This window comes from Chrysemys picta, chromosome 12 (assembly GCF_011386835.1).
Source record: "Chrysemys picta bellii isolate R12L10 chromosome 12, ASM1138683v2, whole genome shotgun sequence".
NCBI lineage: Eukaryota > Metazoa > Chordata > Testudines > Emydidae > Chrysemys > Chrysemys picta.
In genome coordinates, this window is record NC_088802.1 from 35,810,635 (window position 1) to 35,829,880 (window position 19,246).

The window sequence follows — 19,246 nt, forward strand, 5'->3', positions numbered from 1 at the left end:
CCATTTACACTGCCAAATCAGCCTGAACTGGCCTTAGCGTAACCACGACAAGAATCAGGTGCATTGTCGATTATGCGCTGAAACCTCTGTATGTCAGGACAGACAAGACCCCTGTGCAGTCTGTAGGCACTCAGAAGGGAGGGCTAGGGAGCATTGCATCCTGGGCTGGGGAGCATTCTGTTTCCAACCCTGGGGGCAGAGAGGTGAATAGGGCCCCACATTCCCTGTGGAAGGGAAAGGAGCTTCCAGTGGATGGACAGACACCCTGTTTTCCTTTTCCTCCCCAGAGGCATCATCCCAGGTACGTGGCCTTCAGGGGATGGTTCTTTTCCAGAAACACTTCTCAGAGACAAAGGGAAACTCCATGGCTTCCCCTCGAGCTCCTGCAGACCCCGGGAAAGAGCCAGAGAACCCCACCGCCTTTGAGAAGTACATCCAGCCCTGCCTGGCCGAACTGGGGGGCAGCACCCTGTTCATGGTGGTGGCACATCTCTCCGTGATCACCCACCGCGCTGGCTCATGGATTGTCACTGGGGACTGTGATAGCAGTTTTGGGGAAAATAAGGTAAGAGGCACGTAAGGGCTCTTGTCCCTTCTGCTGACAGGGCTGGAGCTTAGATACGGCGGTAGTGGGTGCATGATACACAGGCAGCTAGAGCCACCATCTAGCACCTTGGGTGCTCTCCTAGGCCCCGGCCCTGCAGAGACTCAACTTCCAGTTCATGAGAGCTAAGCGCGCGCAGAACACGAAGCACAGCCTAAGCGTTTGGAGGATCCTGGCCTTAGCTGGTACTGGAGATCAGTGCTGAGCTCTCCTACACCACAGCTCTAGCCTGTCAGCCGCAAGGCAAGGCCACATGCTTTGCCACCTCTTGCACCTAGCAGGCTGTAACCCAGCATATCACACTGTGACATTAGAGGGAAATAGTGCTTTGGGGGGGGAGGGGAGGAAGGGTTTTTTTTTTTGGGGGGGGGGTGTCTTTCCCTATCCATGGCTCACAAGCCACAAAAGGAATTTGGGGGAGGTGACTAGAACATTGCCTCCTTCTGGGGATTTTTGTGTGCGCTGTGACACTCAGGCCATTTCTGCTGCCCTATTGGATAATGGGGACTGAGTATAGGGCCAGAGCCAGCAGCACTATGCTGAGCTCAGCTTGCGCCAGCTGAGGATCTGGCCCAACGAGCTCTGCAGGGGTGAGTTTGACACCACCAAGATGTTTGGAGAGGCAGGAGCCTATCTGGGAGCCCCGGGCGTGACGGGAGCTTGGTAGCACAGGACAGTGGAGCTCTTCCAAGCATTGCTTGGATGCTGTCTGATGCCGAGGAACCAGTACCATGACATCACGGCAGGGCAGGCACCGAACAGGCCCTCGCTCATGGAAACCTGCGTGCATTGAGGAAGGCAGTGTTAAAACGGGGGGGCAGAGTGAGCGTGGCTCTTCAGCGTAATCAGCAGAGGAGGCCTGTGAGTCGTGATGGGTTGGGTCACAGAGACCCCCTTGGGACTGCCACCTGATGTGCTGAGACTACTTCTGAGCCCGTTTGCCCTGCCAGCTTGGGACTTCAGAACCCTGTCTTGTTGACCCACACACACTAGCCTGCTGCAAACACAGACCCAGGTCATGGGGCCACATCCCCCAAAGCTGCAGACTTAACTGAAAACCCCTCAGCAAGTGTTCCTGTCTCCAGCACCCACTTCCCAATGGGATCCAAACCCCAAATAAATCTTTTTTACTCTGTATAAAGCTTATACAGGGTAAACTCATAAATTGTCCGCCCTCTATAACACTGAGGGAGAGATATGCACAGCTGTTTGCTCCCCCAAGTATTAATCGCTTATTCTGGGTTAATTAATAAACAAAAGTGATTGTATTAAGAATAAAAAGTAGGATTCAAGTGGTTTTAAGTAATAACAGACAGAACAAAGTAAGTTACCAAGCAAAATAAAACAAAACACACAGGTCTAAGCCCAATACATTAAGAAACCAAATACAGGTAAATCTCACCCTTAGAGATGTTCCAATAAGCTCCTTTCACAGACTAGACTTCTTCCTAGTCTGGGCCCAATCCTTTCCCCTGGTACAGATCTTGTTTGTTCCAGCAGGCATCTTAGGTGAAAAGCAGGGGATTTCACATGACTGGAACTTCCTTGGTTCTGTTCCACCTGCTTTTATAGCTTTGGCACAAGACAGGAATCTTGTGTCTCTCTAGGTCCCCACCCCTCCTTCTACATGGAAAAGCACCAGATTTAAGATGGATTCCAGTACCAGGTGACATGGTCACATGTCCTGTGAGACCCCAAGCCGTCATTCTTCCTGGCCTACCTACAGGAAGGCTTGCAAGTAAACAAAGCCATCTAGTCAATTGTCCTGGTTAATGGGAGCCATCAAGATTCCAAACCACCATTAATGGCCCACACTTTGCATAATTACAATGGACCTCAGAGTTCTATTTCATATTTCTAGTTTCAGATACAAGAATGATACATTCATATAAATAGGATGAACACACTCAATAAATTATAAGCTTTGTAATGATACCTTACAAGAGACCTTTTGCATGAAGCATATTCCAGTTACATTATATTCACACTCATTAGCTTATTTTCATAAAATCACATGGAGCGCAACGTCACAGGGCCATCATGCCAACCTCAGTTCTCTCTGATGCTCAGTGGTTTCCCTTCCAGGTTGCAGGGCGCAGGTGAAAAGGACCAGGCTGACTGCCCTGCCAGAATCTGTCCTCCACGTACATGACAGTGCCAGACTGACCCTACTACTGGCCTTGTTCCAGTTCCAGGGGGCTCGCCTCCAAGAACAGAGCTCGGTCTCTCTCCGAGCCGCGGCCTGTCTGTTGAGATGGCAGTGAGAGGGCAATCAGTGCCAATTGCGCCCTGCCCCGTTCTCCATGGAGAGCTGCGGGGAGACCTACTGTTGGGATCCACTAGGCATAGCTACCAGGTAACTCGGGAGAGTGGAAAGCCAAAGTGTCGATGAAGCTCTTTTGCTCTGGGCCTATCTGTGAACCACAGTGACTCCATCTTGGGAACTCTCACCTACTTCTATGCTAACTGCTTACATGCTCTGAAGTAGGCTGAAGCAGAAACGTATTGGTCAGCGTTTCTGGCAGATGGCTGTAGTTTCACTCATATTAGCAGAAATAATAGAGATAAGGAGGGAACAGAGAGAAATAGTTAGTTTGTAGCCGCTTTCCCATATATCCCCAAGGTATTTAGTGCAAAGGGTCAAGGGATGTACCTTGTTCTCCCTTCAATATGATAAATGTATCAGCAACAGATGTCTCTTGTATCCCCCCTCCCCAAAATAATATATGTATCCTGTGTAACCTATTATCTATCGGTCAGCATAATGACGTAAAAAGGATGAGAGCTAAGTTGTTTGTTACTGGTTATAAAAAGGGCCTGTTTGGCCCTGTAAGGTGTGTCTCTTCTGGCATGAGCCGAGGAGCACCCTCTCAGCTGACTGACAAATAAAGGACCTGGTACCCGTCTTCTTGTCTCTCCGTGCCTCCTTGGTGTAATTAGGTAAGCTCCGGGGGGAAACGGGCCCTATTTGGCTAACAAATTGGCGACTCCGCCGGGACTTCTCTCCCTGTGGAGGGCACTGACCGACGACCGAAGGCGATTCCGAGGAGTGGCCACCTCGAGCTGTTGGTTTGCTCGGGCCTCGGGTCGTCACAATCGGTCGGGGCGGCTGTGTCCTCTCTAAAGAGAACTCCTAACGACACGGAGATAAGACGGTACCAGAAGAAGGGGAAGGTCCAACAGCCGGACGCGGCCACTCCGGGCGGTAAATGCGTTTACCTCTTGGGTTTGAGGGATAACGCCCCCGCAGTGTAAATTGGGCCCTTTGGGTAATCCCTGTGTGGGAAGGTACTGTAAATGGACAAATGTTTTGTGGTCATGATAACTAAGCCAGGCAACGGTTAATGAATAATTTCACTAACTTCCCTAGTCTGTGGACCGTACTGGACAATTACTGGGACGTAGAAAAGCCCCAGGGCTTGCTTTTATTCTTGGCAGGGGTACTGTTCTTTTTCATACTAATGATATGCTGGAGGCCAAAATTGTGATAACCAGGTCTAGGACTTAAACCGACTCTAGCCGCACCGAGACTCCTGCGAGGGGAAACCCCGTGACCAGGATATCTTGATCGCAAGGGGGGTCGGTCAAACCCATGACCAGGTTTAATTAAACACGAGCATAATGGGGTCCGGACAAAGCACATATGCTGGGACACCCTTGGAATGTATGTTAAATAATTGGAAGGCGTTTAGACGCCAGGCTGATTATGGAATGGTATTATGTAAAAATGATCTGATATTTTGTTCAAGTGCCATTTGACTCCGACAGGCTCGGTAGTAACGGCTGTTAAACCCCAGAACCCTCCCACTGTTGTAATGCCAGAATCGGTGTCCCCTTCGGCTCCTTCACCCCCACAGGCTTTAGAGAGTACCCCCCCCCCCGGTGGGATTGTATCCGTTGATTACTGAGAGTGTGTTAGCCCATCCAGGAACACAGGATCTTGTGTCATGCTGCTTTTAACATCTGGCTGCTTTTATCAGCAGAATCAAGGGAAGGGTAGGGACGGTTTTGTGGCCTGCAGCATGCAGGGGGTCAGATCAGATGATCATAATGGTCCCTTCTGACCTTAAAGTCTATGAGTCTAAGGCAGAGGCAGGAGAATTCTCAACGAATCCAAGCAAGTTCATTTCTATCTTTGAAGGTTGTCTAGCTAGCCATAAGCCTCACGAGGGAGGACTCGGGTAGCCTTATGAGTAAGAATGTTTAAGGGAAGAGACCAGGAAGGGTGGGGGCTAGTTGAGAAACCCACCCTCCTAGCTAAATTGGTAGTGGGAAAAAAAAAAAAAACGATGCCCATGGAAGGGACGGTTCAGCGAGAAAAGCAGGATCGGGCCCAAGCGGGCAGGCAACAGATAGAGAGATTGGAAAACAGGTTGGAAACTTTGAGGGCATAGTGGAAGGAAAAGAGTAAGTAATTATAAGCATGGGGATTTCAAATCCCCAGGACAATAATTGGAATGGTAAAATCTGAGTTGATTGGGTGTCGTTTTGGGAGACAAGCAAGTGATTTAAGAAAAGAGAGTGAGAAGTTAACTCTGTAGTTGCTAGAGGGAATCAAGCAGTGAAACTTGGTAGGAATGTCTGTAAGTAATTCAGGCAAGAGGTTATTTAAGTGGAATTATTCGACTATGAATACGTTAGTCTGATTTGCTGAAGAACACTCCTGCTATATACAATCTGTGTTTTATAAGTTTGAGATGAATTGGTATTGTTTTAAAGTTGCAAAACTAAGAATACTTTTGCCAGACACAGGAAACTAGTGTTGTTTAAGGTATTTAGCATTTAATCCTTAAGGTGACTTAACGCTCTACAAGATTTAAAATGTTTTAACTAAAGACCAAAGGTTGTGGCTGCAGCAGGGTAGTCAAAGCCAGGAGAATAAAAGATTTGAATTTGTTTTTGGGTAACAAAATAGCAGATAAAAGATCTGGTAAAGAGAGAGAAGGCATTTAAGGTTTAAAAAGGGAAAGCTATTGGACACCAGCGGTTGTATAGAGTGAAATCCTCAGAAGTGAGTGTGCTTGTCCTGGTTTGTTGCTTCAAAGCTTTGCACAGAAGTTATGTTATTGGAAAGGTGTATGATGGCAATGAGTATGTGTTAATGGTTAGAGAAAAGGTGTATAAGTGAAGAGTAGAAGGTTCCTTTGAAAGTTAGAAGAAGCCGAGAAAGGGAGAAGAGAAAAAAAAAAGTACAGAATGAGTTAACTGAGAGGAAAATACAGCTGGCCTCAGTCCAAGGACATTGTACACACAGCCAAGACTTTGCTGACAACCAAGAAAAAGGGGGGCTTGAATGTGCCCAACCAACTATGAGATCTGCAAAATACTGCAGGGCATAATGAGGACAACAGAAGGGTTAAAAAGCAGCTTTGTTGGACAGCATTGGCTCAAGGATTTAAAAATTCCCCCACTCTGTTCGGACAGGCTTTGGCCAGAGACTTGGAGAAGTGGGATAATTCAGACAGAGCCCTCCTGCTGCAATATGTAGATGACTTGCTAATTACTGCTGTGGATCTAATCCCTTGTCTCAGAGCTACTGTGAGTCTCCTAAACTTTATTAAACTGCGAGGATACAGGGTATCTTAAAGCAAAGCCCAAATTGCTCTTTCAGAGGTTCAATATCTGGGATTTCACATCAGGCAGGGAGAGAGACAGCTCTCAAACGAAAGAAAGGAGGCTATCTGCCAAGTTCCCATCCCCAGCAAACGGCTTAGGGCATTCCTGGGCATGGCAGGTTTTTGCAGAATATGGATTCCAGAGTTTGGACTGTGGGCTAAACCTCTGTATGAATGTGTTAAGGGAGCGGAACATGACCCCTTTCACTGGTCCCCAAAAGCGGACAGGGCATTTCAGCTATTAGGTGCCTGGAAGCGTCCTGTGGCATACTTTTCTAAACAACTGGATCAAGTTTCAAAGGGATGGCCAGCCTGTTTGAGGGCGGTCGCAGCTACTGCTCTAGTGCTTGGGGAAGCGGAGAAACTGACACTGGGAGGAACTGTCCAAGTGTATATTCCCCATATGGTCCGAGCCTTGCTGGACACTAAGGGTGGTCTTTGGCTCACACAGGCTCGGGTTGCTCGGTACCAGGTGAAGCTGTTAGAGAATCCTGAAGTCACCCTGCAGACCTGTCCCTCCCTTAATCCAGCTACACTGCTACCAGAGACAAAAAAAGCAGGAACATGACTGTTTAGAAATCATAGATGTTCAGTATTCTAGCCGCCCAGATCTAAAAGATCAGCCACTCCCAAATGCTGACTTGGAATGGTATACGGATGGAAGTAGTACTGTTGTGGATGGGCAAAGGAGGGCTGGTTATGCTATTGTGTCTCTTCATGATACCGTGGAAGCTGAGAGTTTACCAGCAGAAACGTCGGCCCAGCTTGCTGAACTAGTGGCCCTGACTCGGGCACTTGAGCTGGCAAAAGACAAACGGGTTAATATTTTTATTGACTCAAAGGATGTTTTTGGGGTTTTGCATGCTAACGCTGGTTTGTGGAAGCAAAGGGAAATGCTAACAGCCCAAGGCTCTCTGGTCAAGCATGGGTCTCAAATTCTCCGGCTTTTAGAAGTGGTACAACTCCCTCAGCAGTAGCAGTGGTACATTGCAAAGCCCATCAAAGGGAAGATCAAGATGTAACCAAGGGCAATGCCAGAGCAGACAGGGAAGCTAAGCGAGCTGCTACCCTGAAATCACCAACTGAGGAGAATGCCCAAATGCATGCCCTCGTCCCATCAGTGAGTGAGCTTGCAGCCCCTCAGTACTCCTAAGAGGACAGAAACCTGGCTGACAGTCTCGGTCTCCAGGAAAAGGAGGGATGGCTTTATTCCACAAAGGAAAAAAATCCTCCTGCCCAAGGGCCTGATTCGACCAGTGTTGCAGAAACTGCATCAAACCACACACGCAGGCAGAGAGGCTCTTATCCAGCTCATGAATAAATATTTTCTAACCTCTGGACTTAAACCCCTAGCATCACAGGTACAAGCTGAAGGTTTAATCTGCCAAAAGAATAACCCTCGACCAGAAGTAGCAGTGCCACCAGCCACCCTGGAACCTACCCCAGGCCCAGGATTAGTGTGGCAAATAGACTTTACTGAGTTTCCCAGGACTCAAGGGTACAGGTACCTTCTCGTCTTAGTGGATCGATTCAGCGGGCGGCCTGAAGCCTTCCCATGTCGCAACACTGCCAAGACAGTGGCTCTTAAGTTTGTTAAGGAGATCATTCCTTGCTTCGGCCTTCCTCAGTGGATGGAATCTGACAATGGAACACACTTCACATCTCAAGTGGTTCAAAAGATATCAAGTGCTCTGCAGATCCCCTGGAAACTCCACACACCCTGGCGACCACAAGCCAGTGGAGTAGTGGAACGCACAAATCAGACACTCAAGCGACACCTCTCAAAGGTCTGTCAGGAGGCTTCTCTTAAGTGGCCTGATGCTTTGCCCCTTGTGTTACTTTGCATTCGTGCTCTCCCTAAGGGCAGGATAGGGCTTAGTCCCTTCGAGATTATGTTTGGAAGAGCATGGCCTATGAATGGTACCCCAGTTCTGGCAGGGGAATGGGGAGATGGGGTATGGTTTCTTGTCTCAGTACATGTGCCCTCTGTCTGCTGTTCTTTCTTTTCTTCACAGGCACACCAAAGATTCACAGCCTCTTCTGCTGGATACTCCGGTCCACTCCCTGCAGCCTGGTGACTCCGTTCTCGTGCGAACCGGGAAGGACGAGCCTCTCCAAGAGAAGTGGAAGGGACCCCACACCATCCTGCTTGTCACCCATACAGTGGCAAAGGTCGAAGGACACAAGAACTGGATTCATCACTCTCGACTGAAAGCAGTGCCCACTCCTGAACAGTGAACTGTCCAGCCTGCGGAGAAGACTGCTAACGACGATTTGGGACTTAGGCTGCTATTTAAAAGACAGTAAGGGTCGCTGGGAATGCGTTGTGATCTTTCCGAATAGTCACAGCATACTCCCCGCAAGAACCCTGAGCATTGGTTTTATTTTCATTGATAATCCTGATTGCATGGAGCTTAATCGCATTTTGTCTTTAGAGTATGAGAAAACTCTGACAAAGGTTTGTTGAGTGTTCTCAAAGGGGGGATTGTTGGGATCCACTAGGCATAGCTACCAGGTAACTCGGGAGAGTGGAAAGCCAAAGTGTCGATGAAGCTCTTTTGCTCTGGGCCTATCTGTGAACCACAGTGACTCCATCTTGGGAACTCTCACCTACTTCTATGCTAACTGCTTACATGCTCTGAAGTAGGCTGAAGCAGAAACGTATTGGTCAGCGTTTCTGGCAGATGGCTGTAGTTTCACTCATATTAGCAGAAATAATAGAGATAAGGAGGGAACAGAGAGAAATAGTTAGTTTGTAGCCGCTTTCCCATATATCCCCAAGGTATTTAGTGCAAAGGGTCAAGGGATGTACCTTGTTCTCCCTTCAATATGATAAATGTATCAGCAACAGATGTCTCTTGTATCCCCCCTCCCCAAAATAATATATGTATCCTGTGTAACCTATTATCTATCGGTCAGCATAATGACGTAAAAAGGATGAGAGCTAAGTTGTTTGTTACTGGTTATAAAAAGGGCCTGTTTGGCCCTGTAAGGTGTGTCTCTTCTGGCATGAGCCGAGGAGCACCCTCTCAGCTGACTGACAAATAAAGGACCTGGTACCCGTCTTCTTGTCTCTCCGTGCCTCCTTGGTGTAATTAGGTAAGCTCCGGGGGGAAACGGGCCCTATTTGGCTAACACTACTGACACACACCCACGCCCCGAGATTCTCGTGGACATCGGTAGAGTTTGAATCAGGCCCTAGACACAACCAAACAGTGAGCAACGTCGCATTGCTACAGTCCTGGATTGGATACAGACTTAAAGGAGAGGGCTCCACTCTAGAGCCAGCACATCCCCTATCTATAGTCAGGAGTGGCCCCCGCCATTTTGTTACACCTCCAGCGGGGAGAGAACCAAAACAAAACAAAATGAAGGGCCAATGCAAAAATAGCCAGCCAATCAGAGCTGAGGAAAAAAGACACTGAGCAGCACAGGGCCCCCTAGAGGTTGGTGCCCAGGGTGGCCACCCCTAGAACTGGCCCTGTCTATAATATAATTCCTTGGTGTACAGTAGTATTGAGTCTCTGTGCATAATGACCATTCAAACCAAACAAGGACTAAGTCCTGGTTTCTCCCAGATCTAGGCTGCATAGCTAGCCAGGAACTGTGGCAGGATCCAGTAAGGTCCTTTCCTCTCTGTTACCAGGTTCACAACTGACCCCTTTCCTTTTGCAGTGGAGGCCATTTCAACCCAGCTGGTACCCTGTCTGCATTTGCTGTAGGAGTCTTTTCCCCTAGTCCCCTACTGGCTCTGCCAGCTATCAGGAGGAATACAGGGAGCCCTTTTGGCCAAGGTATGTGCTGTAGTAAGAGGAGGCCCTGAGATATAAACTTTGGTATCAGAGGCCCGGTATGAGGCCTAAGGCCTGAACCAAAGTAATGGTCAAGACTTTTGTTTTTGTTTTTTAAGATTTTTCTTTTTGTTATTCAAAGAAAAAATGTAAGGGGAAACCTCAACATTTAGGTAAAAGTAATATTAACAAAATGTTAATTTCTTTTTTGGGCTTTTTATAAACTTGTTTGCACTTTTAAATATAGTTATAAGAATTTCATAACCAAAATGTTTTAAAATAACAATTTATGCATAAAGCTAACCAAACAATTTCAACAGGTTTCCATGTTTTCAACAGGTTCCCACCTTTGGCTCCCAAACATAACAAAGCATCATGAAAGTATACCCTCAAATACCCTCAAAGTACTGTATTTAAAATTTATTTTGGTTTAATTTTATAGTTGGTTTAATTTTTTATGCTTTTCTTTTGTTATGTTATGTTAATGGGAAGCAGTGGTTGTTAAAGTTGTGCTTCTAAACTGTTAACAAAAGTGAAATTGGTATCACAAGCAAATTAACTCTAAAAAGCTTGGTAAAAATTCTGTTAACTCCTTTGCTGAAACAAATTGTTCAGCAAGGGAAAGCAATACACCTTCTCATGGAAGATTGTGAGCATTTATTTTAGCCGTTAAACATTACATTTCGTATAAAAATATTAGTAATGCACTTTAAATGAAAATGAATGTCTATACAACAATTGCAAAAGTATAGCTTGTGTTATAAAAGGCGTAGTCCCTATTACATTGTTCTTATTACATTGTAAACAAACTAAGTTAAACTGTGTATTAAGTTTGGGTTACTGAAAACAAAACCAAAAACCAAAAAACAAAAGCTTTACTCTGTTAACTAACAAAAGTTGTTTAAGTTGCATCCCACAGACTAAAGACACCAAAAGACATCACGCCACAAAAATACCAGATGATATCAGTATACAGTGAAGAAACCCCCAAGCATCAAGAACAGAAAAAATGAAGTGCTTTATAAATAAGAGACTGGTTAAATACATCTCTATCTACCATATATGGACAATTAAGTTAACAATCAGCTAAAAAACACTAGCTGGACCAGGATAATCCATCATTTAATTTCATCTTGGTTACTATGTAAAAACAACTGTATTATTGCTGTACTACTGTATTATCATTGTACTGCTGTATTATTGCTGTATTGTATTATTGCTGTACAACACTTACAATGTGCATAACCTTGCTAAACTGTTTAACCAACTCACAGATAAAAATCAACAAACAAATGGCAGCAAATAACGTGAAGGCAAAGAAAAAACAAAGTGGTAAACAAACAAAAAGTTACATAGTAACTACAAATTGGGTAAACAAATTGCCTGTTAGTACCAGTCATAATTTGGGTCAGTGACACTGCATCCTAACTGAGGCACATGTTATTCAAAACAATCTTGTTCAGTGTCTGGGTTAGGGTGACCAGACGTCCCAATTTTATCGGGACTGTCCTGATATTTCCTTGTTTGTCCCGCGTCCCGACCGACGTGCGGTCGGGACACTGGACAAACAAGGAAATGCGCCGGAGCCTGGAGCCCAGAAGTGCTCGCGCCCCCCCCCTGCCCCGACTCCGCCCCTCCTCCCCCGATTGGCTCCCTCCCCGAATCCCCGCCTCTCCCCCGGGCTCACCATTCCTCCTCCCTCCATCAGCAGCCCAGCCCCGTTCGTTCCCCTGCGGGACCCGAGCGGAACGGGGGGGCTGGGGCCTGCTGCCCCCACTCCGGGGCCGCCGCGCGATAGCACCAGCTGGGAAGCAGCCCAGACGCGCCTGGCCAGGGGCTGGGCTGGGCGCAGCGTGCGCGCTGCTGGATCCCCGCAGCGGGCCCCGGCTCGGGGGGTTCGGGGGTGCCAGAGCCGCAGCCGCCAAGCGCCATGGCCGCTTCCTCCCCCCGCGGCAGTGGGAGCTGCAGCAGCGGCTGCTCCCGAGTCCCGCTGCCTGGGGGTGAGAACAGCTGCTGCCTGGCCCCGCGGGCCGCCCCCCTTCTCTCCCTACCACCCAACTGAGTCCTGCCTGCTCGGGACCAGGCCGGACTCTTACTCACCCCGGCCCCGCGCTTCCCCTGAGTCTCGCTTCCCCTGAGTCTCCCGGGCCTCCCTCCAGCGCTTGCGGAGGAAGGGTTTTTTTTTGTTTTGGCCCCGCCCCCGCCACGCCCCCCGCGTTACCCTCTCCCCCCCCCCCCCCCCCCCCGCGTCCCGATATTTGACTTGGGTGATCTGGTCACCCTAGTCTGGGTACCAATACTACATCCTGACACAGCACTATTTGATAAATTGGTTACTGTCCATTCAGTAGGTTATCTGGAAGACAGCATCCATAAGAAACAACTGGATCTATGTCAACTACTGGTGTATCGCAGAGCCGTGCAACCAATGGAACAGAGAAGCTAGCCACTTCTATTTCATGCCCAGTGAAGCTAACCAGAGGGTGACAACTAGCCATAAGGGTAACCTATAACATGAATGGACAGTACTGGGTAGTAGCTAATTACAATATATTTATATATAAAGGCCTCAGTGGTAGTGTCACTACTCCAAATTTCTGTTTTACTTCTTATATACTTAGCACTGTGGGACACACTATCACAATCCCTATTCCAATATTTCAAAACACTCAGCCTACTACTAATGATGAGACAGGTGATAACTGGAATTGCCCTAATAAGAGTGTGTTTCTATCTGTGTCACCAAAGTAAAAGGGCCAGAGTACAACACCAGACTGGAAAAACATGGTTATGCTTGGATATAAGGTGGTATCATATGTACACATACATACTATACATATATGCCCATACACACTCCAAATATATATGCCATATCCATATAATTGATATATATTAATTATTTGGGAGTGCCTCTAAGGCTCAATCATAATACTACATTCCTCAGTCATGGTCCCGGGCCTAACATTCCCAGGCCCACCATAAGGAACTAAAAAATAATTGAATAATAACATCTGCCTATCAGTCGTACGTGGGAATGTGCAGACTAAAAAGACAGATGGGGCATGGGTGTATGGATAGTAAAATGAGGTAACCACATAACAGTGTTTAGCCCACTGGGTTATCTTTAGTCCATGCATTATGCTTTTCTGGGACGATGGGTAAACATCCTCCCCGTAAAAAGACAAAAAGTGGGGGAATGTAGTAAGAGGAGGCCCTGAGATATAAACCTTGGTATCAGAGGCCCGGTATGAGGCCTAAGGCCTGAACCAAAGTAATGGTCAAGACTTTGCTAACATAAAGCAAAGTTAAGCTGTGAGCCAGAGGCAGGCCCTGCTCACAGAAGCTGGCAAGGAAAGGGCTGATGTTGCATAAATGTTCTAGCATAGTTACAGTATAAACATGGTACCAAGACACACTATACCGGAACATTCCACAGATAACATGGAACAGGCCGACCCATCCCAATGACAGGGGCAAAAGGGTAAAATGATGGATAGAGTTGTTTTGATCGAACCAACATGTACAAGGTGCGAGGCGGCACCTTACTGCGTAGAGGGGTTGCACCTCAATACGTCAGGAGTGATGTGTAACTTGTGTATACCTGTGTATAAAAATGTATCTCTGGGGTGGTGTCTGGGTCCGGCTGAGGGGGCAGTGGAAAGTCCCGCCACTGAGCTGAGTCCATTGCCGAGCGGCACTTTCTAGCAGTATGCCCGGTAGACTAAGTAATCTACGGGGAACTGAAATTGTGTCAGGGTCGCAATAAACCTGGCCGAGGTGCCTTTGTACCTTACTAGACTCTGTGGTTATTGGGGGTTCTCATCCGGTTTGCTGTGTCAGCTATCTGCGCAGAGCTGGGGCAGCACACAGAGGGAACACACGCACACAGCCGAGTGATATCAACAGGAGAAAGCAGAAGCACCACCCCGGTAGCATCTCACAACATGTGCAAAACCCCAAAATACCCCTAGCATGGGTGCATATATGACACACACTGCAGCTAGCTGGAGGCTTACGCCGATCATCACAGACTTGGTATCTGCACATGTTGCAAGGGGTGGGGGAGACCCAGGCATGGGGGACCCGCCCCCCCAAGTTAGGAAAGCACTGGAGTTATTGAAACAAAACTACTTGAGAGACAGCTTCAGTTCTCCAACACCAGGTGAAAGGGACAGATAAGTACCTAGATATGAGCTACAGGACCAACTCACCAGGTACTGCACCAAATAAAGCACCAAACAGCAGCAGAACTTCCCTCCCTTGATTTATTGAAACAGAAACAGGCCTCTAGAAATCAAACAGCTCCTTCCTAGCCCTCCTTGTGGGAACCTACCTTCTCCCTGAGCAGCTTATTGGCCTTTAATCTAAGCAGCAGGTGGCCAGCAGGCTATCATTTGATCCCTGGCCTCAGACCCATCACCTAGGAGGAGTTAATTAGTCACAGGTGGGGCTAACCCATCTGCCTTAAAGTTACAAGACATTGTGGGACAGCATCAATGACAAGGTCCAACCCAGTCCAATTTGGGAGCTCTCCCCAAATCCATAGGAGAAACTGATGGAGCTCACCTAAACTTGGACCAAACAGTCATAATAAATCCTGTATTTGATTATTTTTGACTCATTATCTGTTTGCAAATTGTCCATGAACACACTGGGGGTTTTCTCCAATTTATTCCTCATTTGAAATGACTCTCCAGTTAAATTTTTCTAATAATTCATGGTCTCTAGATAGTTTGCAAAAAGTATTTGAAACATGAAGTGTATTGATTTGTGAGGGACATAGGTAGTGATTTAGGGACAGAGCTAAAGGGCCCTGAGATACTTCAATGAATGATCTTTGGCCCTTGGGGAGAATGTTGGGACCCTTGCTGTAATTCTGCAGGAAAAGCCAGCTCTGTGGTTCAATATACAAAAGTATTTAGGCTCCTAACTTCTACTGAAATCCATGGACATTGAGAGCCTAAATACTTTTGTGGATCTGGGGCTATATCCTTTCTTAGATTTTATTACAAGTTAATAAAAATCAAACTTGATCTCAACTAAACTCCTCACTAAAGCTAACGACTATAACCTTTACTAGCCTCCTTAAGCATTAAGCAACACATTCACAAATCAAAATTACAACTGGAATAGAGTTAACAACTCAACAAGTTGACAATAATATGGAATGAAGTTGACAGTTGACCAAATCAGTGGATGACAGAACGTTCCAAATGCATGCTTGCAAACTGGACACCAGGGGGCAGAGAAATCAAACTTTAGTTGCTTCAAGGTCCTGCTGGCAAGTTAATTGTGGCCGGGTTAACCTGAGAATTCGCTGCAATGTGTTTGCTTTGCTTTTTGTTTCTCACCCCATGAAGAATGGGAGCGGGATTAAGGATTTGTTATAGTGATGGGTCCTTGCTCGCAGGCTGCATTGTCCATGTTCAGCTGCCCTTTCCATAGCACTAAGGATCAGCTGTCCCTACCAGGGCATAACACTGACCTCCAGCGTGCCAGGCCCTGTCTGTCCTATGTGGCCCTAGCATCTGCCATACATGGCAGGACCCAGGCCTTCTTTTGGGGACTACATCCCCCTTCTAATCAGCTGAATGGGGCAACTGAGTCCTTCCAATGCCCCAGCCAGCAAAGCTGAGGCTCCCCCACCTCCGGCGAGCCTCTGGAGCAAAAGACTAAGGTGGTCACTCAAAGGGAGCTCCCGGCAAAGCCTAGTAGGGTGAGCCTTGTACCGTCTCTTCTCTCCGGGGTCCAGCTAGGGGAGCAGAGTGTGATGGTGGAGGATGTTTTCTCCAACCGGACTGGAGAGGGCTGCACGGTGCAGGAAGGCAGCACGGTGGTCATGGCGGTCAGCACAGAACTGACGCTCTCATCTCTCCTCATCCTCACCGTCCAGATGGGAGCCCTGGCTGAGCACAACAAGACCCAGCTGGCTCCATTCTGCATCAGCTTCACCCTCACCATGGGCATTCTGGTCAGATAAGCGTAGATCCCTCTTCCCTGCTGTGGGGGTAGCGCTGCCAATGAGCCCAATCAAAAAACGTGCATATCTGTGGGTCTGCCTGCAATGAGTATGTTGTGTCCTGCTCTGTGCCTGAGCCACACATGATACAAGTCTGCTACAGCTGCCCCCTGTAAAGGGTAGTTCTTAAGATCACTCTGCAGTAGCTGATGCTTAGCTCTGCAAGTTGCTGGTTTGATTCCTGGTGATGATATACAGCACTTTCATTTTTGGATGTATTTTTTGCTGACACTGGGAATTTTGGATTCCCCTGCAGGCTGGGAATGGACCTGCTCTGTGATTTCACTGTGCTGCCAGGTCATGTGATGTTAGCGTGAGCATCACAATATTTGGAGTATTTTCAAAACCCCAGCTCCTGGAGTCATGTGATTACATGAGAATCTCAGTTTGTTAAAAAGAAGTGCACTGCTAGCTTTTAGAGAAAAGCTGGAAAACATGACCCCTCAAGGCTCAACAACTAGGAAGCAAATAAAAAAAAACCTCATGATTTTTAAGACAATCCCACGATTTTGTGAGACAACATTTTAAGCAGTTGGGGCTGGCAATACTGATTTCAGTCAATCACAGAGGGGGAAGTGACCCTGCCCTTAGCAAGCCCAGAGGGGAATGGGCTCTGCAAGTCAGGTTTAAAACGGCAGGATGGGATTTACAAGGCTGTGAAGGCACCTAACTCCCACAATGGGTATGTAGGTGCCTAACTCCTTTGTGAATCCCACCCAAAGGCACTTTCCCTGTATGCCTTAAATACATCCCTGATTTCTCCTTTCAGTGGCTCCATCTCCGGATCCTGTCTGAATACAGCCCAAGCCTTTGACCCAGCCTCGGTGTCCAGTCACTGGGACAACCACTGGGTATATTGGATTGGATCACTCGCAAGTGCTGCTTTCATGTCTATTATATAAAGGGATGGAAGGAACCTGATCAGCTGCTGAGCTCAGCCTGTAGGGTGAGGCTAGTGTGAGGTCAGTTGTGGAATTAAATGGAGATTATTTGGATGGAAGGTTTTTCCTATCCCACTTTCCTCTGTGGCTAAGACTCTTATATAGGAGAGGCAGTGTGGCCTAATGGATAGATTGCTGGCCAGGGATTTCGGAGATCTGGCTCAGCGACAGGTCTACTCTGTAAAGTAACTGTGCAATAATGCCCCCTGCTTATTCCTCACATCTGGTCGCTATCTGTCTTCAGAGCCAGATCTCGTTATTTTACCAACTAAAATCTGTCTTATTACTTTATACCCATGCTAGCCCCTCAGAGCAAACATAGTGCTGGGAGAGGGGGCTTGATTCTATTTTGATTCATGGATCATCAGCAGAAGCCTGACATCACAATCGTTATTTCTGGTGATATATTAGCCAGAAAGAGCCCAGCTTGACTCTCAGATCCCATGCTGAGATTACAGCACCGGCAGTCAGACTAACCATCTTTGCAGCAGGAAATCCACACTGCCGGCAGAGCAGAGCGAGTGGCATTTACGTAACGCTTCACACAGGTCTGTCTCTGTTTTCCTGATGAGTCTTTTCTACCATTCAAGGTTTCTGTTGGCAGGAAGATCTCACAGGCTGTTCCTGAAATAAGACAAAGACTAGCTAGGGCGACGCAGCCCTGCAGGCATTTCTGTGTTCTCTACAAGCCATGAGAAAAACCCCAAATTGCTCTCCAAAAACCCACACAGGAAAACCTGCAGACAGAAAACTGTTTTCAAAAACACGTCTCCAATTTTATATATATATATATATTCTGGCACAATTTAGGCCTCAATCTAGCTTTAAGACCATGACTAGTCCTAGTGGAGTCAATTTGGACTATTCATGGGCGAGACTTTCAAAGATCCAAATGGCATCCTGGTGTCTAACTCTGTAATGGGTGGTGCTCACTGGCAGTGTCACCTAGTGGTTAGGCTGCTGGCTCTCTACTTAGTGCCTCTTAGTGGCCACTGTCACATCCCAGGGGAGGTGTCGACCCGACCCTCCGTTCATCACCAATTGGCCATATCCCTGTCTGGGGTAACCGAGTCCCAGGAAGACATCGGGTCCAACACCCTCCTAGGGTGGGAAGAACTTCAGTCTGTTTAGCAGCCCCTGTGGGTGTCTAGTCCCAGCCAGGGGGGTTGCAAGGGTTTCCCTGAGTGGAATCTGGAAGAGAGGGTATCCATGCCCTCCATAACCAGGTGGTTGGGAAGTGAGCCTAGGGCCCTGTGAGAGGCAACAATGTCTGGCCTCCAGCATGCTTTAAAGCTGCCTCCCTGGGCTACTTCCTACCACTCACCACCCCAACAAGTCTTACACTTGGACACAGTAGCAAAGACAAGGAGAGTAACTGGACCTTAAGCCCATCTGGGCTCAACAGACAGTCTCGTCCTCCCAGGGGAAGGGGGCTGGTGCATGCTCTGCAGGTGGGAAGGGTAGGGCTGCCTGGGGCCCAGAGTTGCCCCTCAGCCCCTTCAGTTCTAGTGTGGGGTTTTACACCCCCACATCACACACTCCCCCTGAAAGTCACCAGGCGTTAGATGCCTTACTGCTATTTATGCTTAGCAGAATGAATGATTCTTCATCTTTTCCTAAGAACTCCTTGGGCCTTATTTGGAGATCCCTGGCTGGTGTAACTCTGCTGAAATCAATGGGATTATTCTTGATTTATTCCAGGGTAAATAGGACTTCAGTATTAGATCTAATGTCTTCTTCTGAATGAACATTTCTGGTATCAAATTATCCAGTGGACATCATTTTATCACTTGGGGGTGTTTTGCATCCTGGAAAATTCTTTTGATTTTAGTCCATTTTGTAGATTAAAAGTGAGGGGAAGATGCTTATAGCAAACTATCAATTAATAATGTAAAAGGACAAAGCTAAAACCTTGCCACCACTGCAAATAAAGCCTTGCTGTCTATTTTATGAACTCTTCACATTCAAGATGAAGTCAAATTGGGGATCTTTTGCTTGCTCTATTTTGTTAATAAAAATACTGTTTTACTTTTTTTTAAATTAGGATTTATTTGGGCATTGGCAATGTTGATTTTTTTCAAAACATGATGATGTATTACTGAAAGAGAATGATATTGAAATATTATCCAAGCTAATGTATGCCCTAGTAAAATTTGGGATCTGGTCAATTTTGGCTTTATTAGGTGGTATACGCAGAGATCAGAGAGGTCCGCTAACTGGATGTGTCTGAGCTCTGCCCATAAAAGAGGGAATTTCACACTGGAGTTAACTTGAGA

At 47.1% G+C, this 19,246-nt stretch overlaps 1 pseudogene; it reads left to right on the forward strand.

Annotated features, from left to right (window-relative positions):
• The first annotated feature begins 503 nt into the window (after positions 1 to 503).
• Positions 504 to 17,603, forward strand: LOC135974570 (aquaporin-8-like; annotated as a pseudogene).
• The last annotated feature ends 1,643 nt before the right edge of the window (positions 17,604 to 19,246 follow it).